At 42.8% G+C, this 19247-nt stretch overlaps 1 pseudogene across 1 annotated transcript in view; it reads right to left on the bottom strand.

The window, feature by feature from the left end:
- The window catches only part of LOC311107605 (motile sperm domain-containing protein 1-like), a 30862-nt pseudogene that overhangs the window by 6991 nt on the left and 4624 nt on the right, over window positions 1–19247 (bottom strand). The window lies entirely within an intron of this gene.

Genomic DNA, 19247 nt, shown 5'->3' with positions numbered 1-19247 from the left:
CACACCCTGACTTATTTGACTCTTGTATGTTGAGTCAGGGTGTGGCGATCTATGTTATTATTTCTATGTTCACATTTTAGTTATTGTGTTTCTATGTTTGGCCGGGTGTGATTCCCAATCAGAGGCAACTGTCGCTCGTTGTCTCTGATTGGGGATCATACTTAAGTAGCCTGTTTGCAATCTTTAGTTGTGGGATCTTGTTCCGTGTATAGGCTTGTATTGTGTTTAGCCTGAGGACTTCACGTTACGTTGTTTTGTTGTTTTTGTTTGTGTGTTTATTTTGTTAAATAAACATGTATGCATTTCACGCTGCGCCTTGGTCTGACCCGTCCTTCAACGAGCGTGACATAATCCTAGTAAAAATTCCCTGTCTTAGGTCAGTTAGGATCACCACTTTATTTTAAGAATGTGAAATGTCAGAATAATAGTAGTGAGAATGATTTATTTCAGCTTTTATGTCTTTCATCACATTCCCAGTGGGTCAGAAGTTTACATACACTCAATTAGAATTTGGTAGCATTGCCTTTAAATTGTTTAACTTGGGTCAAACGTTTCGGGTAGCCTTCCACAAGCTTCCCACAATAAGTTGGGTGAATTTTGGCCCATTCCTCCTGACAGAACTGGTGTAACTGAGTCAGGTTTGTAGGCCTCCTTGCTCGCACACACTTTTTCAGTTCTGCCCACACATTTTCTATAGGATTGAGGTCAGGGCTTTGTGATGGCCACTCCAATACCTTGACTTTGTTGTCCTTAAGCCATTTTGCCACAACTTTGGAAGTATGCTTGGGGTCATTGTCCATTTGGAAGACCCATTTGCGACCAAGCTTTAACTTCCTGACTAATGTCTTGAGATGTTGCTTCAATATATCCACATAATTTTCCTTCCTCATCATGCCATCTATTTTGGGAAGTGCACCAGTCCCTCCTGCAGCAAAGCACCCCCACAGCATGATGCTTCCACCTCCGTGCTTCACGGTTGGGATGGTGTTCATTGGCTTGTAAGTCCCACCTTTTTCCTCCAAACATAACGATGGTCATTATGTACAAACAGTTCTATTTTTGTTTCATCAGACCAGAGGACATTTCTCAAAAAAGTACTTTCTTTGTCCCCATGTGCAGTTGCAAACCGTAATCTTGCTTTTTTATGGCGGTTTGGAGCAGTGGCTTCTTCCTTGCTGAGCAGCCTTTCAGGTTATGTCGATATAGGACTCGTTATACTGTGGATATAGATACTTTTGTAGCTGTTTCCTCCAGCATCTTCACAAGGTCCTTTGCTGTTGTTCTGGGATTGATTTGCACTTTTCGCACCAATGTACGTTCATCGCTAGGAGACAGAACGCGTCTCCTTCCTGAGCGGTATGACGGCTGCGTGGTCCCATGGTGTTTATACTTGCGTACTATTGTTTGTACAGATGAACGTGGTACCTTCAGGCGTTTGGAAATTGCTCCCAAGGATGAACCAGACTTGTGGAGGTCTACCATTTTTTTTCTGAGGTCTTGGCTGATTTCTTTTGATTTTCCCATGATGTCAAGCAAAGAGGCACTGAGTTTGAAGGTAGGCCTTGAAATATATCCACAGGTACACCTCCAATTGACTCAAATTATGTCAATTAGCCTATCAGAAGCTTCTAAAGTCATGACATCATTTTCTGGAATTTTCCAAGCTGTTTAAAGGCACAGTCAACTTAGTGTATGTAAACATCTGACCCACTGGAATTGTGATACAGTGAATTATAAGTGAAATAATCTGTCTGTAAACAATTGTTGGAAAAATTACTTGTGTCATGCACAAAGTAGATGTCCTAACCGACTTGCCAAAACTATAGTTCGTTAACAAGAAATTTGTGGAGTGGTTGAAAAAACGAGTTTTAATGACTCCAACCTAAGTGTATGTAAACTTCTGACTTCAACTGTATATATTTGTATCCATATTTCATCGCTGCATTAACTTGTTATGTAGTATGATAAGGGTGATTGTACATATTCATTTATGGTTTGATGGTATTCCATTGTACCAATACCAGGACCTGTGTACAATACAATGGGCACACCTCAAGATTAAAGGATTTGTGGTGTGGTCACATAAATGTATTTTCATTTTATTTAAAATGGCAACAATCTGTGTAATAGGGTGGGTGTTGGGGGTGATATAATCTGCAGTAAGGCCATATGGAATGTCTCTTTCAATAACATATCTAGTTTGATTCTGCCTCAACGTGGCTAATCACGTGAACATGTTTTGTTTACTTGGACAATTTCAAAACTTGACGAAACCTAGCTGCTTTTAGCAACGCAGGTTTACATACACTAGTGTTGCTTTAATTGTATTGGGTAGCACAAAAACAGTCCAAGGGAAGCCAAAAGTTGAATACAATTCCATTTCAACTTACTGTGCCAGCGGGCAGGAAGGTTGGTCATTATGACGGGGGGGATTTGAGACAAAATATCTAGAGGATATTATTAAACAGACTTTCCAAATGTGAATCTGTTGTAGAACCACGTCCTCTCTGTTGATGTAAAGAAAATGCTCATGTGGTGATATTGAACTCAGAATTTGCCCAACAATTGAACAGAGCAGTAGCTGTGTTCAACACTACTCGCTGATGAAAGATAAGGGCCATATGTTTTGAAAGCCGCAAGTGATGATTATTGATGTTTCTAAACATGAAAACAGCGTCTGGATTGTAGTTCACATGAGCCAGTCATGGGCGAAGCTAATAGCAGGAAACTGTAGGGAGAAGGCAGAATGACGCCTAGAGTTTGAGAGCTAGATGAAACCCAGCCCCGTGTGAAATGGTTTCGCAATAATTGTAGATTACTTTGAATAACAAAGCACCATAGGACAAAACATACACTAAGTGATTAAATTATTAACACAGAAAAATTTACTTTAGGTAACTATTGTTCCAAAATATGCAACTGTTAGCTGAATTTAAACATTTCAAACGGCAACTGCTCGGCCTCCGACCGCAAGGCACTACAGAGGGTAGGGCGTACGGCCCAGTACATCACTGGGGCCAAGCTTCCTGCCATTCAGGACCTCTATACCAGGCGGTGTCAGAGGAAGGCCCTCAAAATGTTCAAAGACTCTAGTCATAGACTGTTCTCTTCGCTACCGCACGACAAGCAGTACCGGAGCACTAGGTCTAGGTCCAAAAGGCTTCTCAATAGCTTCTACCCCCAAGCCATAAAACTCCTGAACAGCTAATCATGGCTACCCTGACTATTTGCACCCCCACCCCATCTCTTTACGCTGCTGCTACTCTGTTAATTATTTATGCCTAGTCACTTTAACTCTACCCACATGTACATATTACATCAACTACCTCAACTAGCCGGTGCCCCCGCACATTGACTCTGCACCGGTACCCCCCTGTATATAGCCTACCTACTGTTATTTTATTTCTCAACACTTTTTTGTTGTTGTTGTTTTATTTTACTTTTTTATTAAGAAATAAATGCATTGTAAGTAAGCATTTCATTTTAATGTCTACACCTGTTGTATTCGGCGCATGTGGCAAATAAAAAAAAAAATTGATTTGATTTGATTTGATAAATGCAACATGTAAAGTGTTGGTCCCCATATTTCATGAGCTGAAATAAAAGTTCCCCAAAATTTTCCATACGCAAAAAAAGGTAATTTCTCTGAAATTCTGTGCACAAATTTGTTTACATCTGTTAGTGAGCATTTCTCCTTTGCCGAGATGATCCAGCCAACTGACAGGTGTGGCATATCAAGAGGCTGATTAAACAGCATGATCATTACACAGGTGCACGTTATGCTGGGGACAATAAAAGGCCACTCCAAAAAAAAAAGTGCAGTTTTGTCACACAACACAATGCCAGAAATGTCTCAAGTTTTGAGGGCGTGTGCAATTGGCATGTTGACTGCAGGAATGTCCACCAGAGCTGTTGCCATTGAATTTAATGTTAATTTCCTACCAAAACGTTGTTTTAGAGACTTTGGCAGTACGTCCACCCGACCTCACAACCGCAGACCAAGTGTAATCACTCCAGGCCAGGACCTCCACATCCTGCTTCTTCAACTGTGGGATCGTCTGAGACCAGCCACCCGGACAGCTGATGAAACTGTGGGTTTGCACAACCAAATAATTTCTGCACAAACTGTCAGAAACCGTCTCAGGGAAGCTCATCTGCGTGCTGACTGCAGTTCGGCGTTGTAACCGACTTCAGTGGGCAAATGCTCACTTTTGATGGCCACTGGCACGCTGGAGAAGTGTGCTCTTCACAGATGAATTCCAGTTTCAACTGTACCGGGCAGAAGGATGTTGTCTACAAAAACACAAAACATGTATGTCTTTAAAAAATACACTGCTCAAAAAAATTAAGGGAACACTAAAATAACACTTCCTAGATCTGAATGAATGAAATAATCTTATTAAATACTTTTTTCTTTACATAGTTGAATGTGCTGACAACAAAATCACACAAAAATGATCAATGGAAATCAAATTTAACAACCCATGGAGGTCTGGATTTGGAGTCACCCTCAAAATTAAAGTGGAAAACCACACTACAGGCTGATCCAACTTTGATGTAATGTCCTTAAAACAAGTCAAAATGAGGTTCAGTAGTGTGTGTGGCCTCCACATGCCTGTATGACCTCCCTACAACGCCTGGGCATGCTCCTGATGAGGTGGTGGATGGTCTCCTGAGGGATCTCCTCCCAGACCTGGACTAAAGCATCTGCCAACTCCTGGACAGTCTGTGGTGCAACGTGGCGTTGGTGGATGGAGCGAGACATGATGTCCCAGATGTGCTCAATTGGATTCAGGTCTGGGGAACGGGCGGGCCAGTCCATAGCATCAATGCCTTCCTCTTGCAGGAACTGCTGACACACTCCAGCCACATGAGGTCTAGCATTGTCTTGCATTAGGAGGAACCCAGGGCCAACCGCACCAGCATATGGTCTCACAAGGGGTCTGAGGATCTCATCTCGGTACCTAATGGCAGTCAGGCTACCTCTGGCGAGCACATGTAGGCTGTGCGGCCCCCCAAAGAAATGCCACCCCACACCATGACTGACCCACCGCCAAACCGGTCATGCTGGACGATGTTGCAGGCAGCAGAATGTTCTCCACGGCGTCTCCAGACTGTCACGTCTGTCACATGTGCTCAGTGTGAACCTACTTTCATCTGTGAAGAGCACAGGGCGCCAGTGGCGAATTTGCCAATCTTGGTGTTCTCTGGCAAATGCCAAACGTCCTGCACGGTGTTGGGCTGTAAGCACAACACCCACCTGTGGACGTCGGGCCCTCATACCACCCTCATGGAGTCTGTTTCTGACAGTTTGAGCAGACACATGCACATTTGTGGCCTGTTGGAGGTCATTTTGAAGGGCTCTGGCAGTGCTCCTCCTGCTCCTCCTTGCACAAAGGCGGAGGTAGCAGTCCTGCTGCTGGGTTGTTGCCTTCCTACGGCCTCCTCCACGTCTCCTGATGTACTGGCCTGTCTCCTGGTAGCGCCTCCATCCTCTAGACACTACGCTGACAGACACAGCAAACCTTCTTGCCACAGCTCGCATTGATGTGCCATCCTGGATGAGCTGCCCTACCTGAGCCACTTGTGTGGGTTGTAGATGCCGTCTCATGCTACCACTAGAGTGAAAGCACCGCCAGCATTAAAAAGTGACCAAAACATCAGCCAGGAAGCATAGGAACTGAGAAGTGGTCTGTGGTCACCACCTGCAGAACCATTCCTTTATTGGGGGTGTCTTGCTAATTGCCTATAATTTCCACCTGTTGTCTATTCCATTTGCACAACAGCATGTGAAATGTATTGTCAATCAGTGTTGCTTCCTAAGTGGACAGTTTGATTTCACAGAAGTGTGATTGACTTGGTGTTACATTGCGTTGTTTAAGTGTTCCCTTTATTTTTTTGAGCAGTATATATGCGTGATATGGTGTCATGTGGGCGAGCGATTTGCTGATGTCAAAGTTGTGAACAGTGTGCCCCATGGTGGCTGTGGGGTTATGGTATGGGCAGGCAGGCAGGCAGGCAGGCAGGCAGGCATACGGACAAAGAACACAATTGCATTTTATCGATGGCAGTTTGAATGCACAGAGATACCGTGACGAGATCCTGACGCCCATTGTCGTGCCATTCATCCACTGCCATCACCTCATGTTTCAGCATGATAATGCACTGCCCCATGTCACAAGGATCTGTACACAATTCCTGAAAGCTGAAAATGTACCAGTTCTTCCATGGCCTGCATACTCACCAGACATGTCATCCATTGAGCATGTCTTTGGGATGCTCTGGATTGACGTGTACGACAGCGTGTTCCAGTTCCCGCCAATATCCAACAACTTCGCACAGCCATTGAAGAAGAGTGGGAAAACATTCCACAGGCCACAATCAACAGCCTGATCAACTCTATGCGAAGGAGGTGTGTCGTGCTGCATGAGGCAAATGGTGGTCACACCAGATACTGCCTGGTTTTCTGATCTACACCCCTACCTTTTTTTTTTCTTAAGGTATCTGTGACCAACAGATGCATATCTGTATTCCCAGTCATGTGAAATCTATAGATTATGGCCTAATGAACTGTAACTCAGTAAAATCTTTGAAATTGTTTCATGTTGCATTATATTTTTGTTCAGTGTACGTACGTAAAAAGCATTTTTGGCGCATTATTCCAAATAAAATGTTATGTAGAATAAAAGATTTACAGCATATCAACAATTCCCTCTGGGCAAGTCTGGAGAATATATCTAAGGCAGCGGTTTGACATGAAAATGGGGTCGCGGGAGAATTTCCCAAATCCTGGTAATAAAAATGTAATCATTGTCTCTCAAAATCATTGTAATGTGATAAACCTTAAAAATCTAAATGAAAATTATTCAAATCTAAATCGCCCTTAAATAGTGGAAAAAGGCCGCACTTGAATCATTACCATGGTGAATAGCTAAGCCAGCTATGCTATGAAACCACACACTATTGCAGAGACTTTGATATTGGACTTCTGCTCGGCCGGTGACGGATGGGCTAGTTTGCGGGAGGTCGGCCAGGATTTCGGTCAGGCGATTGGGGACTATGTGGCGGACCAAATATTTTCCGATAGAAGACGAAGGCCAAGATGTCGACACAAGTCCAGAGGATAGAATAGACGCCGGAGGGAGCAATGAAGAGGTCATTGTGGACTGTGAGGTCGAGGATAGATTAGATGCCGGAAGGGAAAGGAGGGGGAAAATGGAGTCCTTTGAGAAGGCAAGAAATATATATTGTTTAGGAGAAATGCAGTATTATCATAAGGAGACGTATACTTGGATGAATGAGGAGGAATGGAGGGAAAACGAGAGGCAGAGGAGGTCTAAGAGAGAGATGGAGGAAGACTGTGAGTTTGAGTCTGTAAAAAATGGCGGGAAAAAGGGAGAAGGTTTGTTAAAGAAGAGTGGTAGGAAATGTAGGCAAAGTGAGCTGAAGACAGGAGTAGAAATGGAAGAGGGTGAAGTATCGGAGGTGGTAGGTGTGGTGAAGTGCTCGGAGCCAGAGGCTTGCGCAGAGGGTCAGGATAAAGATGAGTCTGTGACAGTAGGAGTGAAGTTTGTGGAAAAAGTGGATCCTTGCCTTTTGGCTGATCCATTTGTGGTTTCAAGATGGGTGAAAAAAGCGTTGGGTATAGTGGAATCGGTGAGGGTAACCAGAAATGGTCTAGTGATAATTGTTTGTGTTTCTGTTGGGCAGAGGGAGAAGGTGCTTAGACTGATGGGACATCACCACTTAACACTCCCTGTAAGTTAAACAAATGGGGGAAAGAATTGTGAATTGTTTCGCTCTTAAGAAAAGGGCGCCATAGAGAGGAGTGATTACTGGGGTAGCAGTAAATGTAAAAGTGGATCAACTGAAGGAGAAGATTCCCAGTGTGTGTGAGATGCTCGTCGTTTGGTGCGACGTAAACAGGGTGGCGAGAGTGGGGAAACAGAAGAGTCATTGTCTGTTCTTTTGAGTTTTGAAGTTGAGTCTTTGCCGGATAAAGTGAAGTTAGGATATATAAGTTATCCTGTGCGAGCGTATGTGCCGAGTACGTTACGATGCTACAGGTGTCAAACTTATGGGCATGTGGCAGCGGTATGTAGGAGGGAGATTCCAAGGTGTGAGAAGTGTGCAGAAGGGCATGGGACTAAGGAGTGTGAAGCAGTGGGGAAAGTAGTGGTATGTACTAATTGTAGGGGTGGCCATGGGGCTGGGGATCAGACATGTCCAGTGCGAGAGAAGCAGGTTGAGGATTCCAGGGTAAGAGTAGAGAAGAAGTTGTCATATGCGGAGGTAGTGAAGAAAGTAGAAGAAGAGGGGTCAAGGGGGGGGAGTGGTGAAAGTAGGAGATATATACCAGTACAGTGGGATAGGCAAGCAAGTGATATATGTTTCAGTAAGATTGGGTTTTTAGCGTTTATAGCAATGGTTATTAATTGTACTGCAGGGATGGAATGCAAATCGAAGAAAATTGAGGTTGTGGTGGCAGCTGCAGAGAGATATTTGGGTGTGCGAGACCTGACAGCAGAAGAGTTACAGGGAGTTACAGTGAGGGTAGGAGGTAGGAGTGAGTATATTTAAATACTGGAGAAGGGTGGGGTTAATTATTAGTAGTAGGTTTCAAGTTGTGAGTGTAGTGTTAGATGGTAGGATATTTCTTTGCTTTGTTTTATTTTATTTTTCAAGAAAAGATAAGGGAGTTGTACTCCAGTATAATAGGTGGCGGTAATGCAACAAATTGGATGCCAACCGCCGTTAAACCTCATTGAAGAAGAAGAAGAAGACTTTGATATTAGCGGCAGCAATTGATATGATGAAAACAATGTGTGGGGAGGCAGAGGCACAGAAACTTGATATTCACGAGGACATACTGTTCTGTCTCACGATTCCTGAGCATGAAACGTTCAGTTTGCTGCATGGCTATATTGACGAAAAACAGATTCCATGAGATCGAATGGTGGCCTTTTGCACAGATGGGGCATCCATCTATGCACTCTAGTTATGAATGTGTCTTGCTGGCGGCTGAAGCTGCTCCCTCTACCATATTGATGCATTGTATATAATGCACCCACTGGGCTATAATGGATACACAGAGAGCAACTACCTGCAAAAGAGCTGAAAGCAGAACTCTGAGATATGCAGCAGGTAACTTCGATCATAAACTTCATCACACATGCCTGTGCGCAAAACTATGTGGAGAAATGGGATCAGAGCATGACAATGTTATATTTCACACCGAGGCTTGGTGGTTACTGAGGGGGAGTGTTGGAACAATTTTTCGAATTGAGAGAGGAAGTGTTGTCATTCGCAATGGCTGTAAAAACAGACTTTGTTGACTATCTGTGTAATGAAAAGAAAATGTGTCTCCTTCCCTATGTAACAGACATATTTGGGAAACTGAATGAACTGAACGCAAGCATGCAGGGGAAATAGAAAACAATTATAGAGATGAGTGACCGAATCAGTGAAATCTGTTTGACTGTGATCCTGGCTCAGTTGACATGCCTCTAAGTGAAATCGAACAGCTGATCGGGCAGTCATGTGACCGAATGCTGCAGACAACGCATTCACGGGTCACTATGGAGGAGTTTTGGTTCCTGACTCAAAAGGGAATACTGTGCCATCTCCCTCCAAGCATTAAAACTCATGGTACGCTGATTCAGTGCTCTCGTCTGCTTTAAAAACAAATATCGATCCAGGTTGGATGTGACAGGAGAGATGAGGTGCCATTGTCGACTTTGTGAAGCTCCGACGCAACATGCATCAATCACACCCATCTCATTAGTTGTGGTGAGATAAGATAAATTATGTCAGACTAATTTGCAATTGACTGTCATAGCCCCAATTAAAAGTATATGATCCCTGTTAATTACATCATTTATTTTCGCAATATTTTTCTGATATCAAAATGGGGTCGTGGGCCAAATAAGTTTGGGAACCCCTGAACTAAGGATAACCACACACAATTTGGTGAATGCAGATGCTTCTGAGGCTGAAAATAAATTGTTGGCATGTGGGTAGAGTCTAACTTTTGGTTAATGGCAGTACACTGAATTAAGACTACTGTGGGGATCTAGATGTGATGACTAGCTTAGAAAGAATGCATTAATGATTAAACATAAAAGGTTTGTACTGTACTGATATAAATTGTTTCACATAACAAGCTGTGATTCATGTGAGGAATGTTAGGGAGTAGGGTGAGACAGACTTGTATTTCTCACCGACACGAACACTGCCTCTTTGTGATCTGTGAACGGTCCAAGGACGTAGGTACAGAGAGTACAGGGGAACAGTGTTTATGGGTGCTGACTCTACAGGTTGTGATGATAACAAACTTATGCCTGGCAACAGTGTGCAACAGTGGAGCGCCAAGGGCCTGGGACCAGCCTGTGCGCCAACGATTGGCTGAGTAAGTCTAAACCAGGCTCAGTCTCTACTCTGATTGGCCAGCAGGGAGCGGGAACTATCTCTGTCAGAGTATTTTAAGAAGAACTCATAACAATGGCTTAGTTCTCTGAGTGCCCTGCGTGGTATTTCAGTGGACCCGTATATACGAACATCATATTTACCATTGAAGTGGTTTGCATTAATTAAAATACTAGTCTATTTTAGAAGACGTGTTGACCTCTTTTGTTCCTAATACCAGATTTGAATTGACGCAACTTAACACTACCAAACGTCAAAAGCCTATTTAGACCCAATCACCATCTCTTCAAAGTAAATTTCTAAATGTAGTCCAGTTTGTAACATTCTCTATGAAATGGGCTTTGAAATTGTGTAATTCAATGTGCTTTGAAATTATTGATGTAAATCCTTTTTAAAGTGGTTAAAATTTTGACATTTTGACATTTTTGTTTATTTTTTGAAAATACTAATATTAATGGACCAAAATACCAACAAATCTCAAAATTGATAGGTAGATGCAAAAATGTAATTTCAGCCTGGCCTTTCATTATTAGTATTCTAATTACTTATTCTATGGTCAAGCCATACTAGTGAAGTGTTGTTGATTTATGTCAAAATATGCTTGGCTTGATAGCTAGCTAGCTACACGGATTTCATAACAATAGTTAATTAGCTAGCTAGCTAGGTAGCTAGGAAAGTAGTTAACTAGCTGGGTGATGAGGGGCAAAAGCTTTCCAGCTTGCCAGTACAGCAGATGTCTAGCTATATACGTACACCTTGCTTCAACAGAAAAATATGGAATGATCTGACAAATAATCTTAGCAAGCTATCAAAACAAAGGCGCATTAACATTGGTTAGCTAGCAAGCTAGCCCTTGATCATGACACTCAGTTCCTACATTCAAACTAACACAAAAATCGAAGAAACTGGAAATCATTGTGAAAGCGGCTAAAAGGTTATTGGATCTTCAGGATTTCACAGCTGAAACATTGCTGAAGATGCTTCCCCCTCTCAGGCCCCAGAGCCTGTGTAGGAATCTGAGTACATTTTACTAAGTGAAGGAGTACATTGATTTTTTTTATTCTTTTTTTTTTTTATAACATGTGTATTTGTTTATTTTGTATTTATTTTTTTGTATATATATTTTGTTGTATCTCAGTTTTTACCCCACCCAGTAGATGGCGGCAATGCACCTTTTTGGATGTAGTCCCCCAATAAAATATTAAAGAAGAAGTTCCTACATTACACTTAGAGTCATTGGGGGGTATTTTGTTAAGAGCTGCGACGCTCGGTCTGAACATTAAAAACGCATCACTTGCGGTATGGTTTAGGAAGCATAAGGACCTTATCTTTCATATTCAAAAAGCAAAAAGGTTAAATTGATACACACCTTTTTATAGGGTAAGGATTCCCACAGGGCCATATTTCCATGTTACAGTGCTTGTTTAGGAAAAACAGACGGAAGACAGTGGATTACCTGTGCTAATTAGCTATCTGCATCTCCAAACACCTGTATGTAAATGGTAGAGAGATGCCACAAAGGTGTTGTCACTGAAAAATACTGTCAGCTGCAACTGTGTTAAAACTGTGAAATTAATTTGTGAAATTATTTTAATGTGATATGAAAGCAGTGGAGTAAAGTACTTAAGTAAAAATACTTTAAAGTACTACTTAAGTAGTGTTTGGGGTATCTGTACTTTACAATTTATATTTTTGACAACTTTTACTTTTACTTCACTACATTCCTAAATAAAATGATGTACTTTTTACTCCATACATTTTCCAAAAGTACTTGTTACATTTTGAATGCTTAGCATGACCGAAAATTGTCCAATTCACACACTTATCAAGAGAACAACCCTGGTCATCCCTACTGCCTCTGATCTGGCGGACTCACTAAACACAAATGCTTTGTTTGTAAATTATGTCTGAGTGTTGGAGTGTGACCCTGGCTATCCGTAAAAAAAACACACAAAAACACACAAAAAACATAGTATTCGTACTTTTACTTTGAACACTTAAGTATATTTTAGCAACTACATTTACTTTTGATACTTAAGTATATTTAAAACCAAATACTTTTAGACTTTTAATCAAGTAGTATTTTACTGGGTGACTTTCACTTTTACATGAGTCATTTTCTATTAAGGTATCTTCTCCAACACAGCTCAGGGGCATAATTTGGGACTTTCCAACACATCAACCTCCTGAGTTTTCTGGCTTTTCATGACACTTATTGTAAGCATTTATAAGAAAATAAATGAACGATAGGCTTAATATTGGCATGAAGGACACAACATAACAGTAACGCACAGTAAAATATTGTTAACAGTCAGAATCTACTAAAAGTGGTGGCAAAGGCATGTTTGCTCCTCTGTCCCTTCATATTGAAGTGGGACATTAATTCATTGGTCATCAATCTGAAACATTTTAAGAAAGAGGTTATCTGTGAGGACAGACGCTGGGAGACGAGAGGCAGGTACAAGGAGTGAATATTTAATATAAACAGACATAAAACAAAACATGGACAGCGTCTGGACAGGCGAAACATAACGACATTAATGCAGACACAGGGATCAAACTGAGGAACAGACAGATATAGGGGAGGTAATTAAACAGTGATGAAGTCCAGGTGAGTCCAATGTAGCGCTGATGCACGTAACGATGGTGACAGGTGTGCGTAATGATGGGCAGCGGGAGCAGACGTGACAGTATCAAAATTAGACATTAGTTGGATAATGAAAATGTTTAACTCCTCTCTAAAAGTTTTGCTTAATACTAATCAGTGGCGACCCGTCATTCAAGCTTCTTTCTACATTTTACATTTTACATTTTAGTCATTTAGCAGACGCTCTTATCCAGAGCGACTTACAGGAGCAATTAGGGTTAAGTGCCTTGCTCAAGGGCACATTTACGTCATTTAGCAGACGCTCTTATCCAGAGCGACTCACCAATTGGTGCGTTCACCCTATAGCCAGTGGGATAATCACTTTACAATTTTTTTTTTGGGGGGGGTAGAAGGATTACTTTATCCTATCCCAGGTATTCCTTAAAGAGGTGGGGTTTCAAATGTCTCCGGAAGGTGGTGAGTGACTCCGCTGTCCTGGCGTCGTGAGGGAGCTTGTTCCACCATTGGGGTGCCAGAGCAGCGAACAGTTTTGACTGGGCTGAGCGGGAACTATGCTTCCGCAGAGGAAGGGGAGCCAGCAGGCCAGAGGTGGATGAACGCAATGCCCTCGTTTGGGTGTTCTAGAGCTCCGACCTGAAGATCACTGATGTCATGATTCAACCTTGTTTTTTCCAAGTTCCCAGTTGTCTTGTGTCGTGACATGACTTTCATTAATATGATGACTTTTATTTATCGAATCACCTAACTATGTTTAATTGTTACTCTATTAAATTAATCATGTAACAATTAACTCATTAGGATTTGGGGCACCACGGAAGAAGTTGTTTATATAGTTACCATCTCCCGAATTAAACTCTAAAAGGTCTTTACCTATCAATATGTGTAAAACAGTCAATGTATCAATCATTACCTCTTATCAGTCTCATTCTGAATGGTCGCAGAATTCTTGGATCCGCAAGAACCCCAGCTTTACTTATGATTCAGCACTACACAAATTGGCTTAATTATTTATTTACTATCTAACTAAATAATAACACAGAATACATACACTTAATACATGAGAAAACAGCATGACTACTTGGTTATCAAAAGAGGGAGGGGTAAGTAAGAGAGAGGGAGGGGGAGAGGGAGAGACAAAGAGAGAGTCAATTTATCGTTGATACATTTGGGAGCTACCCTCATAGTAATCATAATACTTTGCTCACGATCCACCCCCGTTTGGGTAAGAAGTCATGAATGTATTTACGTGTAGATGTCTTTGTTCGTCGTCTCTCCGTTGAAACCAATCATTCCTTCTATGGGAAGGGGTCGGTTTTAGTGTCCCGTTTCGGTGTAAGGCTCTGCTTGTCCACCAGAGGTCACAATGTCCTTCTTCTTAGTTGTCCTGGCTTGGAGTGGAGTGTTCAAATGAACAGATACTCAGCAGTGATTGTCTGAGATGGGATTGTCTCCTTCCCACCTTGTGTGGTTAGTCAAAGTTCTAGATCACGCACAGCTGCAGACTGGCAATGTTCTGGTCTAGTGAGTTTATCTTCTTCACCTTGTGTAGAGATTCAAAGTTCTAACCATTTCAAACGTGTGGACTACCGTCTCCACACTTTCTGGTCTAATGTACATTTTGTTACCAAGGCTTTTTATGAACTCTGGTAAAACGGGCGTTCCTACTTGCTGACACGATCTCTTGGGGCGTGGCTAGTCACCGTGCATAGCTTATATGAAAACCTCTGATCTCGTTAGAAAACTAAAATCACATTCCTATCTTAACAATATTTTTCATTATAACATTTTTAATGACATCACAAAATAATAAACAATATGACATGATCAGTCTTTAGATCCCCACTGACCATTCCAAACATTCGGATATTAGAAATATTGTTCCAGTGTTAACTTTTTGGACATTATAGTTTTGGCGGCAAAAGTCTAATTTACGACCAAGTGTTAAGGTGTCAAAACCGGCCCAGCCCCCCCCTCCCCTCTTCTGTGGGTGAGAGGGTCTGGTTGTTGTCAGCCATTTGCCAAGCTGATCTGAGGCCTTTGATCCTCACCCAGGACAGTCATGACACTTGAAAGCACCATAAATCCTGAGAATGCCAGACTTTGATGACAAAGTTTGATGACAAAATTTGCCCACAAGAAGGACCGCCGCACCACCTTCCTGTTCAAGTTAGCAAGTGTATGTTGTGTAGTAAGCTGTTAGTAGGCCATGTGCCTTACCCTAATAATTTGGTCCATTTCCCCCTCATAACTTAGCCTACTGTTCTGACTTGGTGGTGTACATGTAGCCTATAGCCTGTTTTAGAGAAATGTAATCATCAAATATTTTAAGAGCTTTCATTGTCTGCTTATGTGCCCCCTATATTTATCCTACTGTTCTGACTTGGTGTACAGGGACAATACTGTAAGAACGGCCAATGTTCTGAATTCTGTCGCTGTACATTTCAAAAGTGCTGAAGAATAGTTACAGTGCCTTCGGAAAGTATTCAGACCCCTTGACTTTTTCCACATTTTGTTACGTTACAGCCTTATAAAAAAAAAATAACGGAAATATCACATTTACATAAGTATTCAGACCCTTTACTCAGTACATTGTTGAAGCACCTTTGGCAGCAATTACAGCCTTGTCTTCTTGGGTATGATGCTACAAGCTTGGCACACCTGCATTTGGGGAGTTTCTCCCATTCTTCTCCACAGATCCTCTCAAGCTCTGTCAGGTTGGATGGGTAGCATCGCTGCACAGCTTTTTTCAGGTCTCTCCAAAGATGTTAGATCGGGTTTAAGTCCGGGCTCTGGCTGGTTCACTTAAGGACAATCAGAGACTTGTCCCGAAGCCACTCCTGCATTGTCTTGGCTGTGTGCTTAGGGTCGTTGTCCTGTTGGAAGGTGAAACTTCGCCCCCAGTCTGAGGTCCTGAGCGCTCTGGAGCAGGTTTTCATCAAGGATCTCTCTGTACTTTGCTCCGTTCATCTTTGCCTCAAACCTGACCAGTCTCCCAGTCCCTGCCGCTGAAAAACATCCCCACAGCATGATGCTGCCACCACCATGTGTCACCGTAGGGATGGTGCCAGGATTCCTCCAGACGTGACACTTGGCATTCAGGCCAAAGAGTTAATTCTTGGTTTCATCAGACCAGAGAATCTTGTTTTTCATGGTCTGAGAGTCTTTAGGTGCCTTTTGGCAAACTCCAAGCGGGCTGTCAAGTGCCTTTTACTGAGGAGTTGTTTCCGTCTGGCCACTACCATAAAGGCCTGGTTGGTGGAGTGCTGCAGAGATGGTTGTCCTTCTGGAAGGTTCTCCCGTCTCCACAGAGGAACTCTAGAGCTCTGTCAGAGTGACCATCGGGTTCTTGGTCACCTCCCTGACCAAGGCCCTTCTCCCAGCGATTGCTCAGTTTGGCCAGGCGGCCAGCTCTAGGAAGAATCTTGGTGGTCCAAACTTCTTCCATTTAAGAATGATGGAGGCCATTGTGTTCAATGCTGCAGACATTTTTTGGTACCCTTCCCCAGATCTGTGCCTCGACACAATCCTGTCTCAGAACTCTATGGACAATTCCTTCGACCTCATGGCTTCACTCCATGGTGCTGAATTGAAAACTGTGCTGTTGGGACAGCTTTATGTAGGCCATAACAGTTTGTGGGAACCGTGTATCACTGTTATAGTGCAATTAATCTATTGTTCAGTGTTGTGTTGTATAGTGGCTTTGCTGGCATGCATCCCCAACATGATTTTTTCGTTTTCCCCGCCAAGATTTACATGCTAAAATCGCCACTGATCCTAATACAGTGAGGGAAAAAAGTATTTGATCCCCTGCTGATTTTGTACGTTTGCCCACTGACAAAGAAATGATCAGTCTGTAATTTTAATGGTAGGTATATTTGAACAGTGAGAGACAGAATAACAACAAAAGAATCCAGAAAAACGCATGTCAAAAATGTTATAAATTAATTTGCATTTTAATGAGGGAAATAAGTATTTGACCCCTCTGCAAAACATGACTTAGTACTTGGTGGCAAAACCCTTGTTGGCAATCACAGAGGTCAGACGTTTCTTGTAGTTGGCCACCAGGTTTGCACACATCTCAGGAGGGATTTTGCCCCACTCCTCTTTGCAGATCTTCACCAAGTCATTAAGGTTTCGAGGCTGACATTTGGCAACTCAAACCTTCAGCTCCCTCCACAGATTTTCTATGGGATTAAGGTCTGGGGACTGGCTAGGCCACTCCAGGACCTTAATGTGCTTCTTCTTGAGCCACTCCTTCGTTGCCTTGTCCATGTGTTTTGGGTCATTGTCATGCTGGAATACCCATCCACGACCCATTTTCAATGCCCTTGCTGAGGGAAGGAGGTTCTCACCCAAGATTTGACGGTACATGGCCCCGTCCATCGTCCCTTTGATGCGGTGAAGTTGTCCTGTCCCCATAGCAGAAAAACACCCCCAAAGCATAATGTTTCCACCTCCATGTTTGACGGTGGGGAAGGTGTTCTTGGGTATATAGGCAGCATTCCTCCTCCTCCTAAAACACGGTGAGTTGAGTTGATGCCAAAGAGCTCCATTTTGGTCTCATCTGACCACAGCACTTTCACCCAGTTCTCCTCTGAATCATTCAGATGTTCATTGGCAAACTTCAGACGGGCATGTACAGTGGGGAGAACAAGTTTTTGATACACTGCCGATTTTGCAGGTTTTTCTACTTACAAAGCATGTAGAGGGCTGTACTTTTTATCATAGGTACACTTCAACTGTGAGAGACGGAACCTAAAACAAAAATCCAGAAAATCACATTGTATGATTTTTAAGTAATTAATTTGCATTTTATTGCATGACATAAGTATTTGATACATCAGAAAAGAAGAACTTAATATTTGGTACAGAAACCTTTGTTTGCAATTACAGAGATCATACGACGTTTCCAGTAGGTCTTGACCAGGTTTGCACACACTGCAGCAGGGATTTTGGCCCACTCCTCCATACAGACCTTCTCCAGATCCTTCAGGTTTCGGGGCTGTCGCTGGGCAATACAGACTTTCAGCTCCCTCCAAAGATTTTCTATTGGGTTCAGGTCTGGAGACTGGCTAGGCCACTCCAGGACCTTGAGATGCTTCTTACGGAGCCACTCCTTAGTTGCCCTGGCTGTGTGTTTCGGGTCGTTGTCATGCTGGAAGACCCAGCCACGACCCATCTTCAATGCTCTTACTGAGGGAAGGAGGTTGTTGGCCAAGATCTCGCGATACATGGCCCCATCCCTTTGCAGAAAAGCATCCCCAAAGAATGATGTTTCCACCTCCATCTCGGTTGGGATGGTGTTCTTGGGGTTGTACTCATCCTTCTTCTTCCTCCAAACACGGCGAGTGGAGTTTAGACCAAAAAGCTATATTTTTGTCTCATCAGACCACATGACCTTCTCTCATTCCTCCTCTGGATCATCCAGATGGTCATTGGCAAACTTCAGACGGGCCTGGACATGCGCTGGCTTGAGCAGGGGGACCTTGCGTGCGCTGCAGGAGTTTAATCCATGACGGCGTAGTGTGTTACTAATGGTTTTCTTTGAGACTGTGGTCCCAGCTCTCTTCAGGTAATTGACCAGGTCCTGCCGTGTACTTCTGGGCTGATCCCTCACCTTCCTCATGATCATTGATGCCCTACGAGGTGAGATCTTGCATGGAGCCCCAGACCGAGGGTGATTGACCGTCATCTTGAACTTCTTCCATTTTCTAATAATTGCGCCAACAGTTGTTGCCTTCTCACCAAGCTGCTTGCCTATTGTCCTGTAGCCCATCCCAGCCTTGTGCAGGTCTACAATTTTATCCTTGATGTCCTTACACAGCTCTCTGGTCTTGGCCATTTTGGAGAGGTTGGTGTCTGTTTGATTGAGTGTGTGGACAGGTGTCTTTTATACAGGCAACGAGTTCAAACAGGTGCAGTTAATACAGGTAATGAGTGGAGAACAGGAGGGCTTCTTAAATAAAAACGAACAGGTCTGTGAGATCCGGAATTTTTACTGGTTGGTAGGTGATCAAATACTTATGTCATGCAATAAAATGCACATGAATTACTTAAAAATCATACAATGTGATTTTCTGGATTCCGTCTCTCACAGTTGAAGTGTACCTCTGATAAAAATTACAGACCTCTACATGCTTTGTAAGTAGGAAAACCTGCAAAATCGGTTGTTCTCCCCACTATATATATATATATATATCTCACCCATCTACAC

Source organism: Coregonus lavaretus (genome assembly GCF_964263955.1).
Source record: "Coregonus lavaretus genome assembly, chromosome: 32".
Classification (NCBI taxonomy): domain Eukaryota; kingdom Metazoa; phylum Chordata; class Actinopteri; order Salmoniformes; family Salmonidae; genus Coregonus; species Coregonus lavaretus.
This window is presented reverse-complemented; position numbering and strand designations above follow the sequence as displayed.